Below are 14,417 nucleotides of genomic sequence, written 5' to 3'. Positions count from 1 at the left end.
GTACCTGTTCTTCACCGTAATCTGGTTTAGGCCTCGGTAGTCAATGCAAGGTCGTAACGATCCATCTTTCTTTTAAACAAAGAAGAACCCCGCTCTGGCCGGGGATGAGGATTTACAATTGAAACCCCTCTCCAGGTTATTTTTAATGAAGGCCGACATGGCCTGGGTCTCTGGCAAGGAGAGAGGGTACACTCTACCACGAGGAGGAGACTATTCAGGGACCAAGGCGATCGGACAGTCATATGCCCGGTGTGGCAGCAAGGTCTCAGCCTCCTTTTTATTGAAGACATCGCAGAACATGAAGAAACAAGAAGGCAACCCTGTCAAAGACTGAAGATGGGCAGTCTGTGGTGACTGGATATGGCCCAGACAGCGATGAAGGCACTTCGAGCCCCACTGGAGGACCTCTCCAGAGTTCCAATCCATGACGGGGCATGCAGACGAAGCTAAGGCAAACTCAGCAGCACGGGGTTGACGGCCTTGGACAGGACGAACAGGGAGATGAGTTCAGCATGAATGGCTCCCACTTGGAGTCTCAATGGCTTGGTTATGGACACAACTGGGTCTGGCAATGGCAGTCCATCCACGGAGGCAACGATCGGCCTTTCAAGCGGGATAATCGGCAACTTAAGGAGATCCACATGGTCCTGGCAGACTAAGTTGGCTGCAGAGCCGGAGTACAGATATGCGGAGACCTGATGGGACCTCTCGCCAGCAATGATGGTTACGGGAATGAATAGTTTGGAAGAGAGTTCTTGATTCAATGTGTTGACGCCCAGGGTTGTCTCTCCAACCAAACCTATGCGCTGGGGATTTTTGGCTTGTGAGGACACAGACGCACGACATTTCCAGCGAGGCCGGAATATAAGCAAAGTCCAGAGGTGCGCCTGCGCTGTTTCTCCTGGACCGATAATTTTAGTCGGTCTACTTGCATCGGGACCTCAGGCAAAGCAATAGAAGCAGGCAAGAGGGGTTGCTGAAAGTTGGGCGCCAGTCTAGTGCACCGACGCTCCTGACGAACCTCGTGAGATCTTTCCCTCAGCCTTATGTCTACCCGATTGGCAAGCAGAATCAAGTCGTCCAAGGCATAAGGCAGGTCTCGAGCGGCTAGTTCATCCTTGATCTCGGACGATAGGCCATGCCAATAGTATGCCACGAAGGCCTCATTGTTCCAGGATAGCTCTCCTGCCAGAGTCCGGAACTGGATCGTATACTCGCTCACGGAGGTGTCCTCTTGGCGAAGGTTGAAGATGGCAGTGGCTGCCGATGAGACTCGCCCAGGCTCCTCAAAAACGGTTCGGAATATTCGCACAAACTCCTGGAAATCTCGGGTCTCTTGTCCCTGACGTTCCCAGATCGGATTAGCCCATGCCAGGGCCTTGCCAGTCAGGAGGGATATGATGAATGCGATCTTGGCTCCATCTGACGGAAATGCTCGAGAGTGCAGGGTAAAATTAATGTGGCATTGGTTCAGAAACCCCCGACAAGCACTGGCGTCTCCATCGAACCGAGAGGGCAATGGCAGTGAGAACCGAGGATCCGGACAGGAACTGCAAGGAGGAGTAACCGGAGGATCGGCTTGAAGAACTTGCATAGAGGCAAGAAGAGAAGCAACTAGCGTCCCTAGCTGCTGCGCCATAGAATCCACTGCTACGAGCTCGGAGATCCAGCAGATCCGCCTGCATGACTTGGGAGGGTGCCAGCCCTTGAATTGACCAGCGGAGATACTCGTAATCTGGAAGTGAGTGCCGGCGCTTCACAGCAGGACGACACTGCAATGAGTTAAGATGTCCATGGCCACGGTCGTTGAGGTTAACGACCGAACGATGGACCGCGGCCATACACGTTACATTAGGTATGCATGCAAGAGCTATTTGTATGTGGATTTTTTTAAATGACCGATTTTTCGTGAAAATTCACCGATGAATATAAAATAAGTGCAGTATCGATTTCACAGTTTTTTCACACTTCCATCTGAAAACAGATTTGACATGGTATAATGACATGAGAAAGATGTTTAACGCCCCTGGGCACATATACCACCCAGAGTGCAAAATTCTTGCGAGGTCTCAGAACACTGCTGTGAGTACCTCACCAGTAAGTACCTTTATGTGCTATTTTACTGTGAGCTCTATGTCAATCGCCTGAAAACTATGAGTCAATCTGGCAGTTAATAATATAACTGCTGGTTTCAGTGCTTCAGAACGTTCATCCTCTAACCATCAAACATCAATGTACTTTCTCTACCCCCTCACTCTAAAGCCATATTTATTGTATATTAAGATGTTAGTAAAGGAATACAAGTATGTATATGTTCTCTACTGATCACTTTCTAGTTGAATGTGAGTAGGGGACTCCAAGTATGTGTATGTTCTCTACTGCTCACTGTATTATGTGATACTTATTGCATAGTTAGTATTGAGTACAGGAATACAAGTATGTGCATGTTCTTTACTGATCACTGTTTTATGTGATATTTATTGTATATTTACATGTGAGTACAGGTATACAAGTATGTGTATGTTCTCTACTAATCATGGTCTAATGTGATATTTATTGTATAGTTCGATGTGAGTAGAGGAGCAAAGGCATGAGCATGTTCTTTACTGATCATTGCCTTATGTGATATTTATTGTATTGTTATATATGAGTACAGCAAATCAAGCATGAGCATCTTTTCTACTGATCACTGTCTTATGTGATATTTATGGTATAGAACAACAACCTAAAAGAAATGAGTCAAAGACCGAGTTTATAATAAAGAATTTATAATTTTTATTATTGCACAACAAAACAGATAAATATATTTACTCACAAGTTTAAAAAGACAAGGATGACTACCACAGTGTGGAAAAAGAAGCCAGACACATGTGTATAATGGGGCTACTATTGTAGGATATGCATGAAAAGGATATATGAGAAACCAAGGTGCATAAATAAGTTAATAAATAAATAAATTACTAACAACTGGGTATGTCTATCAAAAGGACTGAATGAGGTCCCAAATGAAAGTATATGATCGTACTCATTGGTGTAGCCTAATACATAGTGTTACATAATTCATTAATACAGAGTACACATGCAGCTAAGTGACAGTAGCTTACCCATATTATGACACACTGTTGTCTGGCATCACACCCGACCCGCGTTTCGGCGAAGAACGCCTTCGTTCGGTGGACCCCCGGTCATTTACTCATTTATTCTAGGTTGTTGTTCTTAACATATTATATGAGTTATCGCTAATGTTACCAGTATTCATGGGTATTCACCTTTGTATGCCCTTCCCCTATATATTATATATATATATATATATATATATATATATATATATATATATATATATATATTAAAGTAATGTACTTTACATGACTTTCAAAGGGGTATTTTGGTTGTCCTCCGCATTGGTTGTGGATATTTATTGTATAGTTAGATGTGAGTATAGGAATACAAGTATGTGCATGTTCTCTACTGATCACCTCTTATGTGATATTTATGGTATAGTAAGATGTGAGTACGGGAATAGAAGTGTGTGTATGTTCTATACTGATGATATATGTGATATTTATTTTATGGCAAGATGTGAGTACAGGAATACAAGTATGTACATATTCTCTACTGATCAATGTCTTATGTGATAGTTATTGTGTCGTTAGTATTGAGTACAGGCACACAAGTATGTGTATGTTCTCTACTGATCACTTTCATATCTGATATTTATTGTATGGTAAGATGTGAGTACAGGAAAACAAGTATGTGCATGTTCTCAACTGATCACTGTCTTATGTGATTATTGTATATTAAGATGTTAATACAGGAATAAAAGTATGTTCATAATCTCTAAAGATCACTGTCTTATGTGATAATTATTGTATCGTTAGTTTTGAATATGGGAATACAATTATGTGCATGTTTTCTACTAATCACTGTCTTATGTGATATTTATTTTATAGTTAGATGTGAGTACACTAATACAAGTATGTGTATGTTCTCTACTGATCACTCTCTAGTTAAATATTAGTAGGGGAATACAAGTATGTGTATGTACTCTACTGGTCACTGTCTTATGTGATATTTATTGTCTAGTTAGTATTGAGTACAGTAATACACGTATGTTTATGTTCACTACTAATCACTGTGTAATGTGATATTTATTGTATATTGATATGTGAGTTTAGGCATTCAAGTATGTGTATGTTCTCTACTGATCACCTCTTATGTGATAATTATGGTATAGTTAGATGTGAGTACGGGAATATAAGTGTGTGTTCTATACTGATCACTGTCATATGTGATATATATTGTATAGTTTGATGTGAGTACAGGAATACAAGTATGTGCATGTTCTCTACTGATCACTTCATATGTGAAATTTATGGTATAGTTAGATGTGAGTACGGGAATATAAGTGTGTGTATGTTCTATACTGATCACTGTAATATGTGATATTTATTGTATGGTAAGATGTGAGTAGAGGAATTTAAGCATGTGTATGTTCTCTACTGATCAATATCTTATGTTATAATTATTTTATAGTTAGTATTGAGTACAGGAACACAAGTATGTGTATGTTCTCTACTGATCACTGTCACATGTGATATTTATTGTAAAGTTGGTATTGAATACAGGAATACAAGTATGTTCATGTTCTCTAATGATCACTGTCTTATGTGATAATTATTGTATACCTAGTTTTGAGTACGGGAATACAATTATGTGCATGTTTTCTACTAATCACTGTCTTATGTGATATTTATTTTATAGTTAGTATTGAGTACTGGTATACAAGTATGTGTATGTTCTCTACTTATTACTGTCTTATGTAATATTTAAGATATAGTCAGATGTGGGTACAGGAATACAAATAAGTGCATGTTCTCTACTGCTCACTGTCTAATATGATATTTATTGTATAGTTAGTATTGAGGACTGGTATACAAGTTTGTGTATGTTCTCTACTGATCACTCTCTAGTTAAATATTAGTAGGGGAATACAATATATGCATGTTCTCTACTGATCACTGTCTAATGTGATATTTATTGTATATTTAGTATTGAGTACAGGAATACAAGTTTGTGTATGTTCGCTACTGAACACTGTCTAATGTGAAATTTATTGTATATTGAGATTTGAGTACAGGAATATAAGGATGTTCATGTTCTCTAATGATCACTGTCTTATGTGATAAATATTGTATAGTTAGTATTGAGTACAGGATTACATTATGTGCATGTTCTCTACTAATCACTTTCTTATGTGATATTTATTTTATAGTTAGATGTGAGTACAGGAATATAAAGACGTGCTTCTTCTCTACTGATCATTGTCTAATGTGATATTTATTGTATAATTACTATTGAGTACTGGAATTTAAGTATGTGTATGTTCTCTACTGATCACTGACTAGTTGAATGTGAGTAGGCGAATACAAGTATGTGTATGTTTTCTACTGATCACTGTCTTATGTAATATTTATTGTACATTTAGATGTGAGTACAGGAATGCAAGTATGTGTATGTTCTCTACTGATCACTGTCTTATGTGATATTTATTGTATAGTTAGATGTGAGTACAGGAATACAAGTATGTGCAGGTTCTCTAATGATCACTGTTTTATGTGATAAATATTGTATAGTTTGTATTGAGTACGGGATTTCATTATGTGTATTTTCTCTACTGATCACTGTCTTATGTGATATTTATTTTATAGTTAGATGTGAGTAAAGGAATAAAAAGATGTGCTTGTTCTCTACTGATCATTGTCTAATGTGATATTTATTGTGTAGTTAGACATGAGTACAGGAATACAAATAAGTGCATGTTCTCTACTGTTCACGGTCTTATGTGATATTTATTGTATAATTACTATTGAGTACTGGAATACAAGTATGTGTATGTTCTCTACTGATCACTGTCTAGTTAAATGTGAGTAAGGGTATACAAGTATGTGTATGTTTTCTACTGGTCACTGTCTTATGTAGTATTTATTGTATAGTTAGTATTGAGTATAGGAATACAAGTATGTGTATGTTCGCCACTGATCACTGTCTAATGGGATGTTTATTGTATATTGAGATGTGAGTACAGGAATATAGGGATGTTCATGTTCTCTAATGATCACTGTCTTATGTGATAAATATTGTATAGTTAGTATTGAGAACGGGATTACATTATGTGCATGTTCTCTACTGATCATTGTCTTATGTGATATTTATTTTATAGTTGGATGTGAGTACAGGAATAAAAAGATGTGCTTCTCTACTGATCATTGTCTAATGTGATATTTATTGTATAGTTAGATGTGAGTTCAGGAATACAAATAAGTGGATGTTCTCAACTGTTTACCGTCTTACGTGATATTTATTGTATAATTACTATTAAGTACTTGAATACAAGTATGTGTGTGTTCTCTACTGATCACTGTCTAGTTAAATGTGAGTAGGCAAATACAAGTATGTGTATGTTTTCTACTGGTCACTGTCTTATGTAATATTTTTTGTATAGTTAGTATCAAGTATAGGAATAATATGTGTATGTGTTACGTCTATGGCCGGGGGTCGTCGTTCTGACTTACCCCTTGACGATCCCAGCCATGGACAACTCTCTTCTCGGCGTTTGCTCTCTCCAGGGAGATGCCGGCACTCTCTTCCGGGTCTTCAGACTGTGTCTCGCAGGGCGCGCGCGCCCACGGCTTTAAAGAGCCAGTACGTGTCCAGCTGCCTAACTTAAATTATAAGCCCAAATGGCTGCTGGACTATAATAAGGGGCTCTGCCCACTGGTTCCTTGCCTGAGCATTGTTGTATACCCTAGTTTGTCTTGCTAAAGGTCTCCCAGTGTTTTCCAGTTCCCAGTGTTACCCGTTCCTGCTGCCTGTATCCTGTATCCCGTGCTATCATACCTGCTGTGAAAGTCAAGTCGTGTCTTCCCGCTGCATCCGTGGCATTACCTGCTGTGAAAGTCAAGTTGTGTTCCTGCCACTGTCTTCATTGCCTCAGGTACCTGTTAAGAACTATAGACATTGTTTTGTACCTTGTTGGCCAGCTGCTACCCCGCTACGCGGTACGGCCCAGTGGGTCCACACCCCGCGCCGTGACAGTATGCTCAGGCTATGGACCCCGCTGGCCAAGTCAAGAGCCTGTCATCCTCCCAAGCCATGCAGGATCTGCAAGCATGACAGGATCAACTCATTGTGGCAGTAGACTCCATGGCACAGCATCTTGGTGCGCTGGTTACTTCCGTCACCACTCCAAGTCAAGCTCCTCCGATCGACCCTCCTGCTACACCTCCTGGCAACTCCGGTTCGGATCCTCGGTTCTCGCTGCTATTACCACCTCGGTTTCATAGAGACGCAAGTACGTGCAGAGGGTTCCTGAACCAATGCCAAATCCATTTCACTCTGCACGCACGAGCATTTCCTTCGGACGGAGCCAGGATCGCCTTTATTAAATCCCTACTCGCCAGCAAGGCCCTGACGTGGGCGAATCCAATCTGGGAACGATAGGGACCCGAGACCAGAGACTTCCAGGGGTTTGTGTGGTTGTTCCGTTCCATATTTGAGGAGCCTGGACGAGTCTCATCGGCAGCCACTGCTATCTTTAACCTACGTCAGGAGGACGCCTCCGTGGGCGAATACACCATCCATTTCCGGACTCTGGCAGGAGAATTGTCCTGGAACAATGTGGCCTTGGTAGCATCCTTCTGGCATGGCCTATCGCCTGAGATCAAAGACGAACTGGCTGCTCGAGATCTCCCAGCTGCCCTGGATGACCTTATTCTACTGGCTACCCATGTGGACAAAAGGCTCAGAGAGAGATCCCAAGAGATTCTTCAGGAAAAACAGCTTCCTAGACTGCCGTCCAACTTCCAACAACTCCTCTTGCCTTGTTCTTCTGCTGCACCCGAGGTTCCGTCGCAGGTGGATCGGCTTAAACTGTCCGATCAAGAAAAACAGCGCAGGCGCACCTCTGGACTCTATCTGTACTGTGGACTCGCTGGCCATGTCGTATATCTGTGTCCCCAGAGGCCTAAGAAACCCCAATGCCTGGGATTGGTTGGAGAGACAACCCTGGGCGCTACTGCACTTAATAGAGAACTCTCTTCCAAGCTGTTTATTGCTGTGACCATCGTCGCCGGCGAGAGACCTCATCCAGTCTCTGCCTACTTGGACTCTGGCTCCGCAGCCAATTTCATCTGTCAAGACCTTGTGGATCTTCTTCATTTGCCTACTGTTTGGCTGGAGAGACCATTGATCGTTGCCATGGTAGATGGACTGCCTTTGCCTGACCCAGTATTATCTGTGACCAAGCCATTGAGACTCCAAGTGGGAGCTCTTCATTCCGAGCTTATCTCCCTGTATGTCCTGCCCAATGCTGTCAACCCCGTGCTGCTGGGTTTGCCTTGGCTCAGTCTTCACGCCCCAGTCCTGGATTGGAACTCCGGAGAGGTCCTTCAGCGGGGCCCCAAGTGTCTAGACCGCTGTCTGAGTCATGTACATCCATCCCAGCCTTCTACGCATTAGTGATTGACAGGGTTGCCTCCTTGTCACTCTCAGTTCGCTGATGTCTTCAACAAAAAGGAGGCAGAGATATTGCCACCACATCGAGAATATGACTGTCCTATCGACCTTGGTTCCTGATTCGTCCCCTCCTCGCAGTAGAGTATACCCTGTCTCCTTGCCAGAGACCCAGTCTATGTCGGCCTACATTAAGGAGAATCTTGAGAGGGGCTTCATACGAAAGTCTTCATCCCCTGCCGGAGCCGGGTTTGTCTTTCCCAAAAAGAAGGATGGATCCCTAATTTTTAATTTTTAAGAATAAGCATCCTAAACATAATCATGGAAGAAGTGATTTAGAAACATGTAAAAAATATATACAATATATATATACAAAAAATATATACAAAAATATATACAAAAGTCTATTAGAAATGGAGTATCTTTGAAGTGTGTATTTATTCACTGGGGGTGGTATGGGGTTTGTTTATTTCTTTATTTTTTGTTTATGTGTACTTCAAATGTTTGGTACTTATACTTTAGAGTATCGTTCTTTCAGAGCTGTCAGTGGTGTGTGTCGCTGTCATGGTGACGCGATGCCCCTGGGCACGAGGCACCCATGCAGAGAGCGCTGCTGCCGACTCAGAGAAAGGAGCCGTGCAGCTCGAGGACGACCAATCGGAACAAGAACACACAGCAGCCACGGGTGAGAGAATTGCCTGTATTATAGCTCACAGATGTTAGTATATTCGTTTGTATATAGGATGATTCCTATATGTGTTACTCTTAGGATTGTAAAAAAAAAAAAAAAAAAAAAGGGGTTACATAATGGTCTCTGTTACTTCATTGAGACCTGTTGGTTTTAATGTCTTGAGTTTATACATCCAGAAGATTTCTCTTCTGCAAAGAATATTATAACGGTCTTTTTGGTTTTCTTTGATTTGATCGATCGGGGTGATAGTGAAGCAGTTAAAATCACTATCATGTACTAGTGTGCAATGTCTGGATATACTGTGAAGTAAAAATTTCTTTTTGCAATTGGATCTATGTTTGTTTAATCGACAGTGTATAGGTTGGATTGTTCTTCCCACGTACTGAACTCCACATTTGCAGTTTATGAGATAAATCACGAATTTTGACTGGCAGTTTAAGTTTTCATTGATGTTAAATACTTTTCCTGTTTGTTGAGACCGGAATGTATGTGTTTTATCAGTAATCGATTGACAGCAAAGGCACCTAGTTGTTCCGCATTTAAAACTGCCTATTTCAGATGATTGATTCTGTTGTTGTATTTTCCGTTTAGAAGGGGTAACACATATAGGAATCATCCTATATACAAACGAATATACTAACATCTGTGAGCTATAATACAGGCAATTCTCTCACCCGTGGCTGCTGTGTGTTCTTGTTCCGATTGGTCGTCCTCGAGCTGCACGGCTCCTTTCTCTAAGTCGGCAACAGCGCTCTCTGCATGGGTGGCTCGTGCCCAGGGGCGTCGCGTCACCATGACAGCGACACACACCACTGACAGCTCTGAAAGAACGATACTCTAAAGTATAAGTACCAAACATTTGAAGTACACATAAACAAAAAATAAAGAAATAAACAAACCCCATACCACCCCCAGTGAATAAATACACACTTCAAAGATACTCCATTTCTAATAGACTTTTGTATATATTTTTGTATATATTCTTTGTATATATATATATTGTATATATTTTTACATGTTTCTAAATCACTTCTTCCATGATTATGTTTAGGATGCTTATTCTTGAAAATTAAAAATTATTTCTATCTTTTCGCATAATTTTGAATATTAACGTAAAACGAGTCTGTTCTCTGATAGGGAACAACTCACACACTTCATTACCGCACCTTGCTCATATGACTCACACCTAGGAGCGTCATATCACCGTGACGATGACACACACCACTGACAGCTTGGAATGAACGATGTTTTAACTGAAAGTACAAAATAATAATAAAAAACTTCATACTATCACTAACAAATAAAAACACACTGCGGAGACATTCCACTTGAAATGTATTTATGGATTTTTGTATCTTTTTATACATATTCTCATTAATGTTTTCTAACCATTGTTTTATCCATTATTATTTCTATATTATTATTCTGTAAAAAATGCTTATCCATATTTTAACCTACGATCCTTATCTTTTATATACCTTTAATATGAATGAAAAACTGTTGTTTTTAAATGAATAATTTTTATACCTCACTGCCGTACCTTGCTCACACAATTGACCTTCTGACCTATGACCTAACCCGGTAGTGATTTCTAGGCCAGCTATAAATGCACAGTCATCATGAATAGACCTAACACTTGTACCTAACCTGACAAAGAGGCCGGTACGGCCTTGAAACACAATGTTGTTGTTGTTGTACAAATAAAAGCAATTTTCAGTACAGCTGCGCCCTCGGATATTCCATTTTTTATCCTCCTATCTCCTGGATCTACATAGTGGATTTTTATCAATCTTCTAACCGGAATTTGGGCCGCAACTGTCTCAACCTAAGTATAACTTGGACACGCATCGTGGGATGTTATGCTCTTAGCATAACAACATCAGGTCAGCATAATTGACCACCTTTATCCTATTGTTCTCATATTTTACAGGCTCATGCACTATGTGCGCTTTGTTCCCTTTTTCCCTATAGCGTGATCATTTGAGACAGAGGACACTGTGGAGTCCCCACAGAATATTATCGATCTTTCATGCATTAAACTCTGTTAACTATCTGCAGGTTAGAGACATTCCTCCAGGAAAAACTTTTGTACAGCTGGCAGACAGAGGAAGAATCCTTCGCTGGGGTCACAGTTCCATGCTGGCAGGACATGCGGGTGCCCGTAAGACTCGAGACCTAATTGCCCGTCAGTTCTGGTGGCCCACGCTGCCCAAAGACGTCATGGACTTTGTCTCCTCCTGTACAGTGTGTGCAGCCAACAAAGTTGCCCACTCTAGACCAGCCTGTCTGCTCCAACCACTTCCTGTGCCCGATGCCCCTGGCGGCATATTGCTATGGATTTTGTTACAGATCTGCCTCTCTCTGCGGGATGCAGTATGATCTGGGTGGTGGTGGATTGTTTTTCTGAAATGGCTCATTTTGTTCCCCTGACTGGTCTGCCTTCTGCCGCTCGACTGGCTGATCTCTTCATGCAACACATCTTCCGTCTGCATGGATTACCCCTGCATATTGTCTCGGATCACCTCTAAGATCTGGAGAGCACTCTGCGGCCTACTCAGTGTAAAGTTGGACTTCTCCTCAGCTTATCATCCTCAGTCCAATGGACAAGTTCAGAGGATTAACCAAATTATGGAGAACTACCTGCGGCACTTTGTCTCCAGAAGACATGATGACTGGGTGCAGCTGCTCCCGTGGGCGGAGTTCTCTTATAATAACCATACCAGTGAGTCCACCACCTCCAGTCCGTCGTTCATAGTCTACGGCCAACATCCTCGAATACCCCTGCTCGGCTCTACTATGTCTCAGGTGCCTGCAGCCGACTCTACCTTAAGGAACTTTCTGCAGATATGGCAGCAGACACGATCTTCTATTCTGCTGGCGGTGGACCGCATGAAGAGAAAGGCAGACACTAGAGGACGAGAACCTCCCCAGTTTCTTCCAGGTACAAAGGTCTGTCTGTCTTCCAGGAATATCCGGCTGAGGGTGCCATCTTGCAAATTTGCTCCCAGGTTCCTTGGACCCTTCGAGATTTTACTACAGATCAATCCTGTGTCGTACAAGCTTTGACTGCCTCCTACCCTCAAGATCCCTAACTCCTTCCACGTCTCCTTGCTAAAAGCCGTGGTTCTGAACCGCTACTCCAGGACTCCTAGTTCCGCAGTGGCTCCTGGCGATTCATCCGGAACTTTCGAAGTGAGGGAGATCCTGGCCACCAAAAAGTAGGAGGCAGGACGTTTTACCTGCTGGATTGGAGGGGATTTGGTCCAGAGGAGAGGTCTTGGGAGCCAGAGGAGATGATCGATGCCCCTGTCCTCGTTAAGAAGTTTCTTTCCCGCTCTGGTCCCAAGAAGAGGGGGCGTAAGTGGGGGAGTACTGTTACGTCTATGGCCGGGAGTCGTCGTACTGACTTACCCCTTGACGATCCTGGCCATGGACATTTCTCTTCTCTGCGTTCGCTCCCTCCAGGGAGACGCCGACACTCTTTTCCGGGTCCTCGGACTGTGTCCCGCAGGGCGTGCGCGCCCGCGCGTGCACAGCCTTAAAGGGCCAGTACGCGTCCAGCTGCCTAACATCAATTATCAGCCCAAATGGCTGCTGGACTATAATAAGGGGCTCTGCCCACTGGTTCCTTGCCTGAGCGTTGTTGTATACCCTAGTTTGTCTTGCTAAAGGTCTCCCAGTGTTTTCCAGTTCCCAGTGTTACCCGTTCCTGCTGCCTGTACCCTGTATCCCATGCTATCATACCTGCTGTGAAAGTCAAATCGTGTCTTCCCGCTGCATCCGCGGCGTTACCTGCTGTGAAAGTCAAGTTGTGTCTTCCCGCGGCGTTACCTGCTGTGAAAGTTAAGTCTTGTTCCTGCCACCAGCCCTCTACTTACTTCCTAAAGTACATAAAGACCCTAAGATCCCACCTGGAAGGCCCATCATATCAGGTAGGGGCAATATGGCAGAAAAAGCCTGTAAGTTCATTGATCATAATCTAAAGGGATTTGTTGAATGTCTACCGTCATACATACGAGACACAGCGGACCTTCTTCAAAGGGTCGATGGAATTAATATAGAGGATGACATGTTGCTAGTCACTTGCGACGTCGAGTCGTTATATACTAGCATCCGCCATGTCGACGGACTCAAAGCAGTAGAGTTTTTCCTTAATACAGGGAATTTGGAAACTAATTTCGCTAAATTCATACTCGCCTTACTGGAATTCGCCCTTACTCACAATTTTTCATTTTTAACGGGTCTTTCTACCTACAGCTCCAGGGAACGGCAATGGGGGCGGCTTGTGCACCCTCATATGCCAACTTGTTCCTGGGGCTGTGGAGAGAGACCTATTTCATGGCGTCCGGAGTGCTTCAATGGACCGGGTCATATTTTGAGCCCGGTACATTGATGATATTCTACTTATCTGGAAGGGCACGTTGGCATCACTTGCGACATTTATACAGGATCTAAATAGGAATGATTTTAACATCAAATTAACCTATTGTAACGTCTATGGCCACGGCCCGTCGATCGGTCGTTAACCCCGACGGCCGTGGCCATGGACAGCTTACCTGCCTGCAGCGTCGTCCCCCAGTCAGGCGCCGGCACTCTCTTCCGGATTCCGAGTGTCTCCAGCGGGTGCGCGCGCCCGCGCGTGCACGGCCTTGAAGGGCCAGTGCGCGCGTTTTTGTAAAAATTGTAATTTGGCCCAGGATGCCCTGGTCTATAAAAAGGGCTCTGCCCTCTTGCCCTTTGCCAGAGCGTTGTTAGTTTTCCCGTTGTTCGTCTTGCTTATGGTCTCCCAGTGTCTTCCAGCCTCCCAGTGTACCTTGCTCCTGTATTCCGTATCCCGTATCCTGTTTCCGTGCTACTCGTGCTATTGCCGTGCTGTGCTACCTACCGTGCTGTGCTACAGTCTACGCTACCCTGCTACGCCTCACCGAACGACTTCCCACCGCCTGGTTCTAGACGTGTCCACCTCGCCACTGCCTACGATTGCCTCAGGTACTCTCACTGAACCATTGAACTGTGTACTTTCCGGTTTGGCCAGCTGCCATCCCCGCTACGCGGTACGGCCCAGTGGGTCCACCCCCCGCACTGTGACAGTACGCTCTGGCCATGGACCCCGCTGGCCACTTCAAGGGCTTGTCATCCTCCCAAGCCATGCAGGCGGATCTGCTGGATCTCCGAGCTAGGCAGGACCAGCTCCTCGTGGCCGTGGACTCTATGG

The sequence above is a fragment of the Rhinoderma darwinii genome, chromosome 1 (assembly GCF_050947455.1).
Source record: "Rhinoderma darwinii isolate aRhiDar2 chromosome 1, aRhiDar2.hap1, whole genome shotgun sequence".
NCBI classification, from domain to species: domain Eukaryota; kingdom Metazoa; phylum Chordata; class Amphibia; order Anura; family Rhinodermatidae; genus Rhinoderma; species Rhinoderma darwinii.
The sequence above is the reverse complement of the archived record's forward strand: the minus strand, read 5'-3'. Positions refer to the sequence as shown.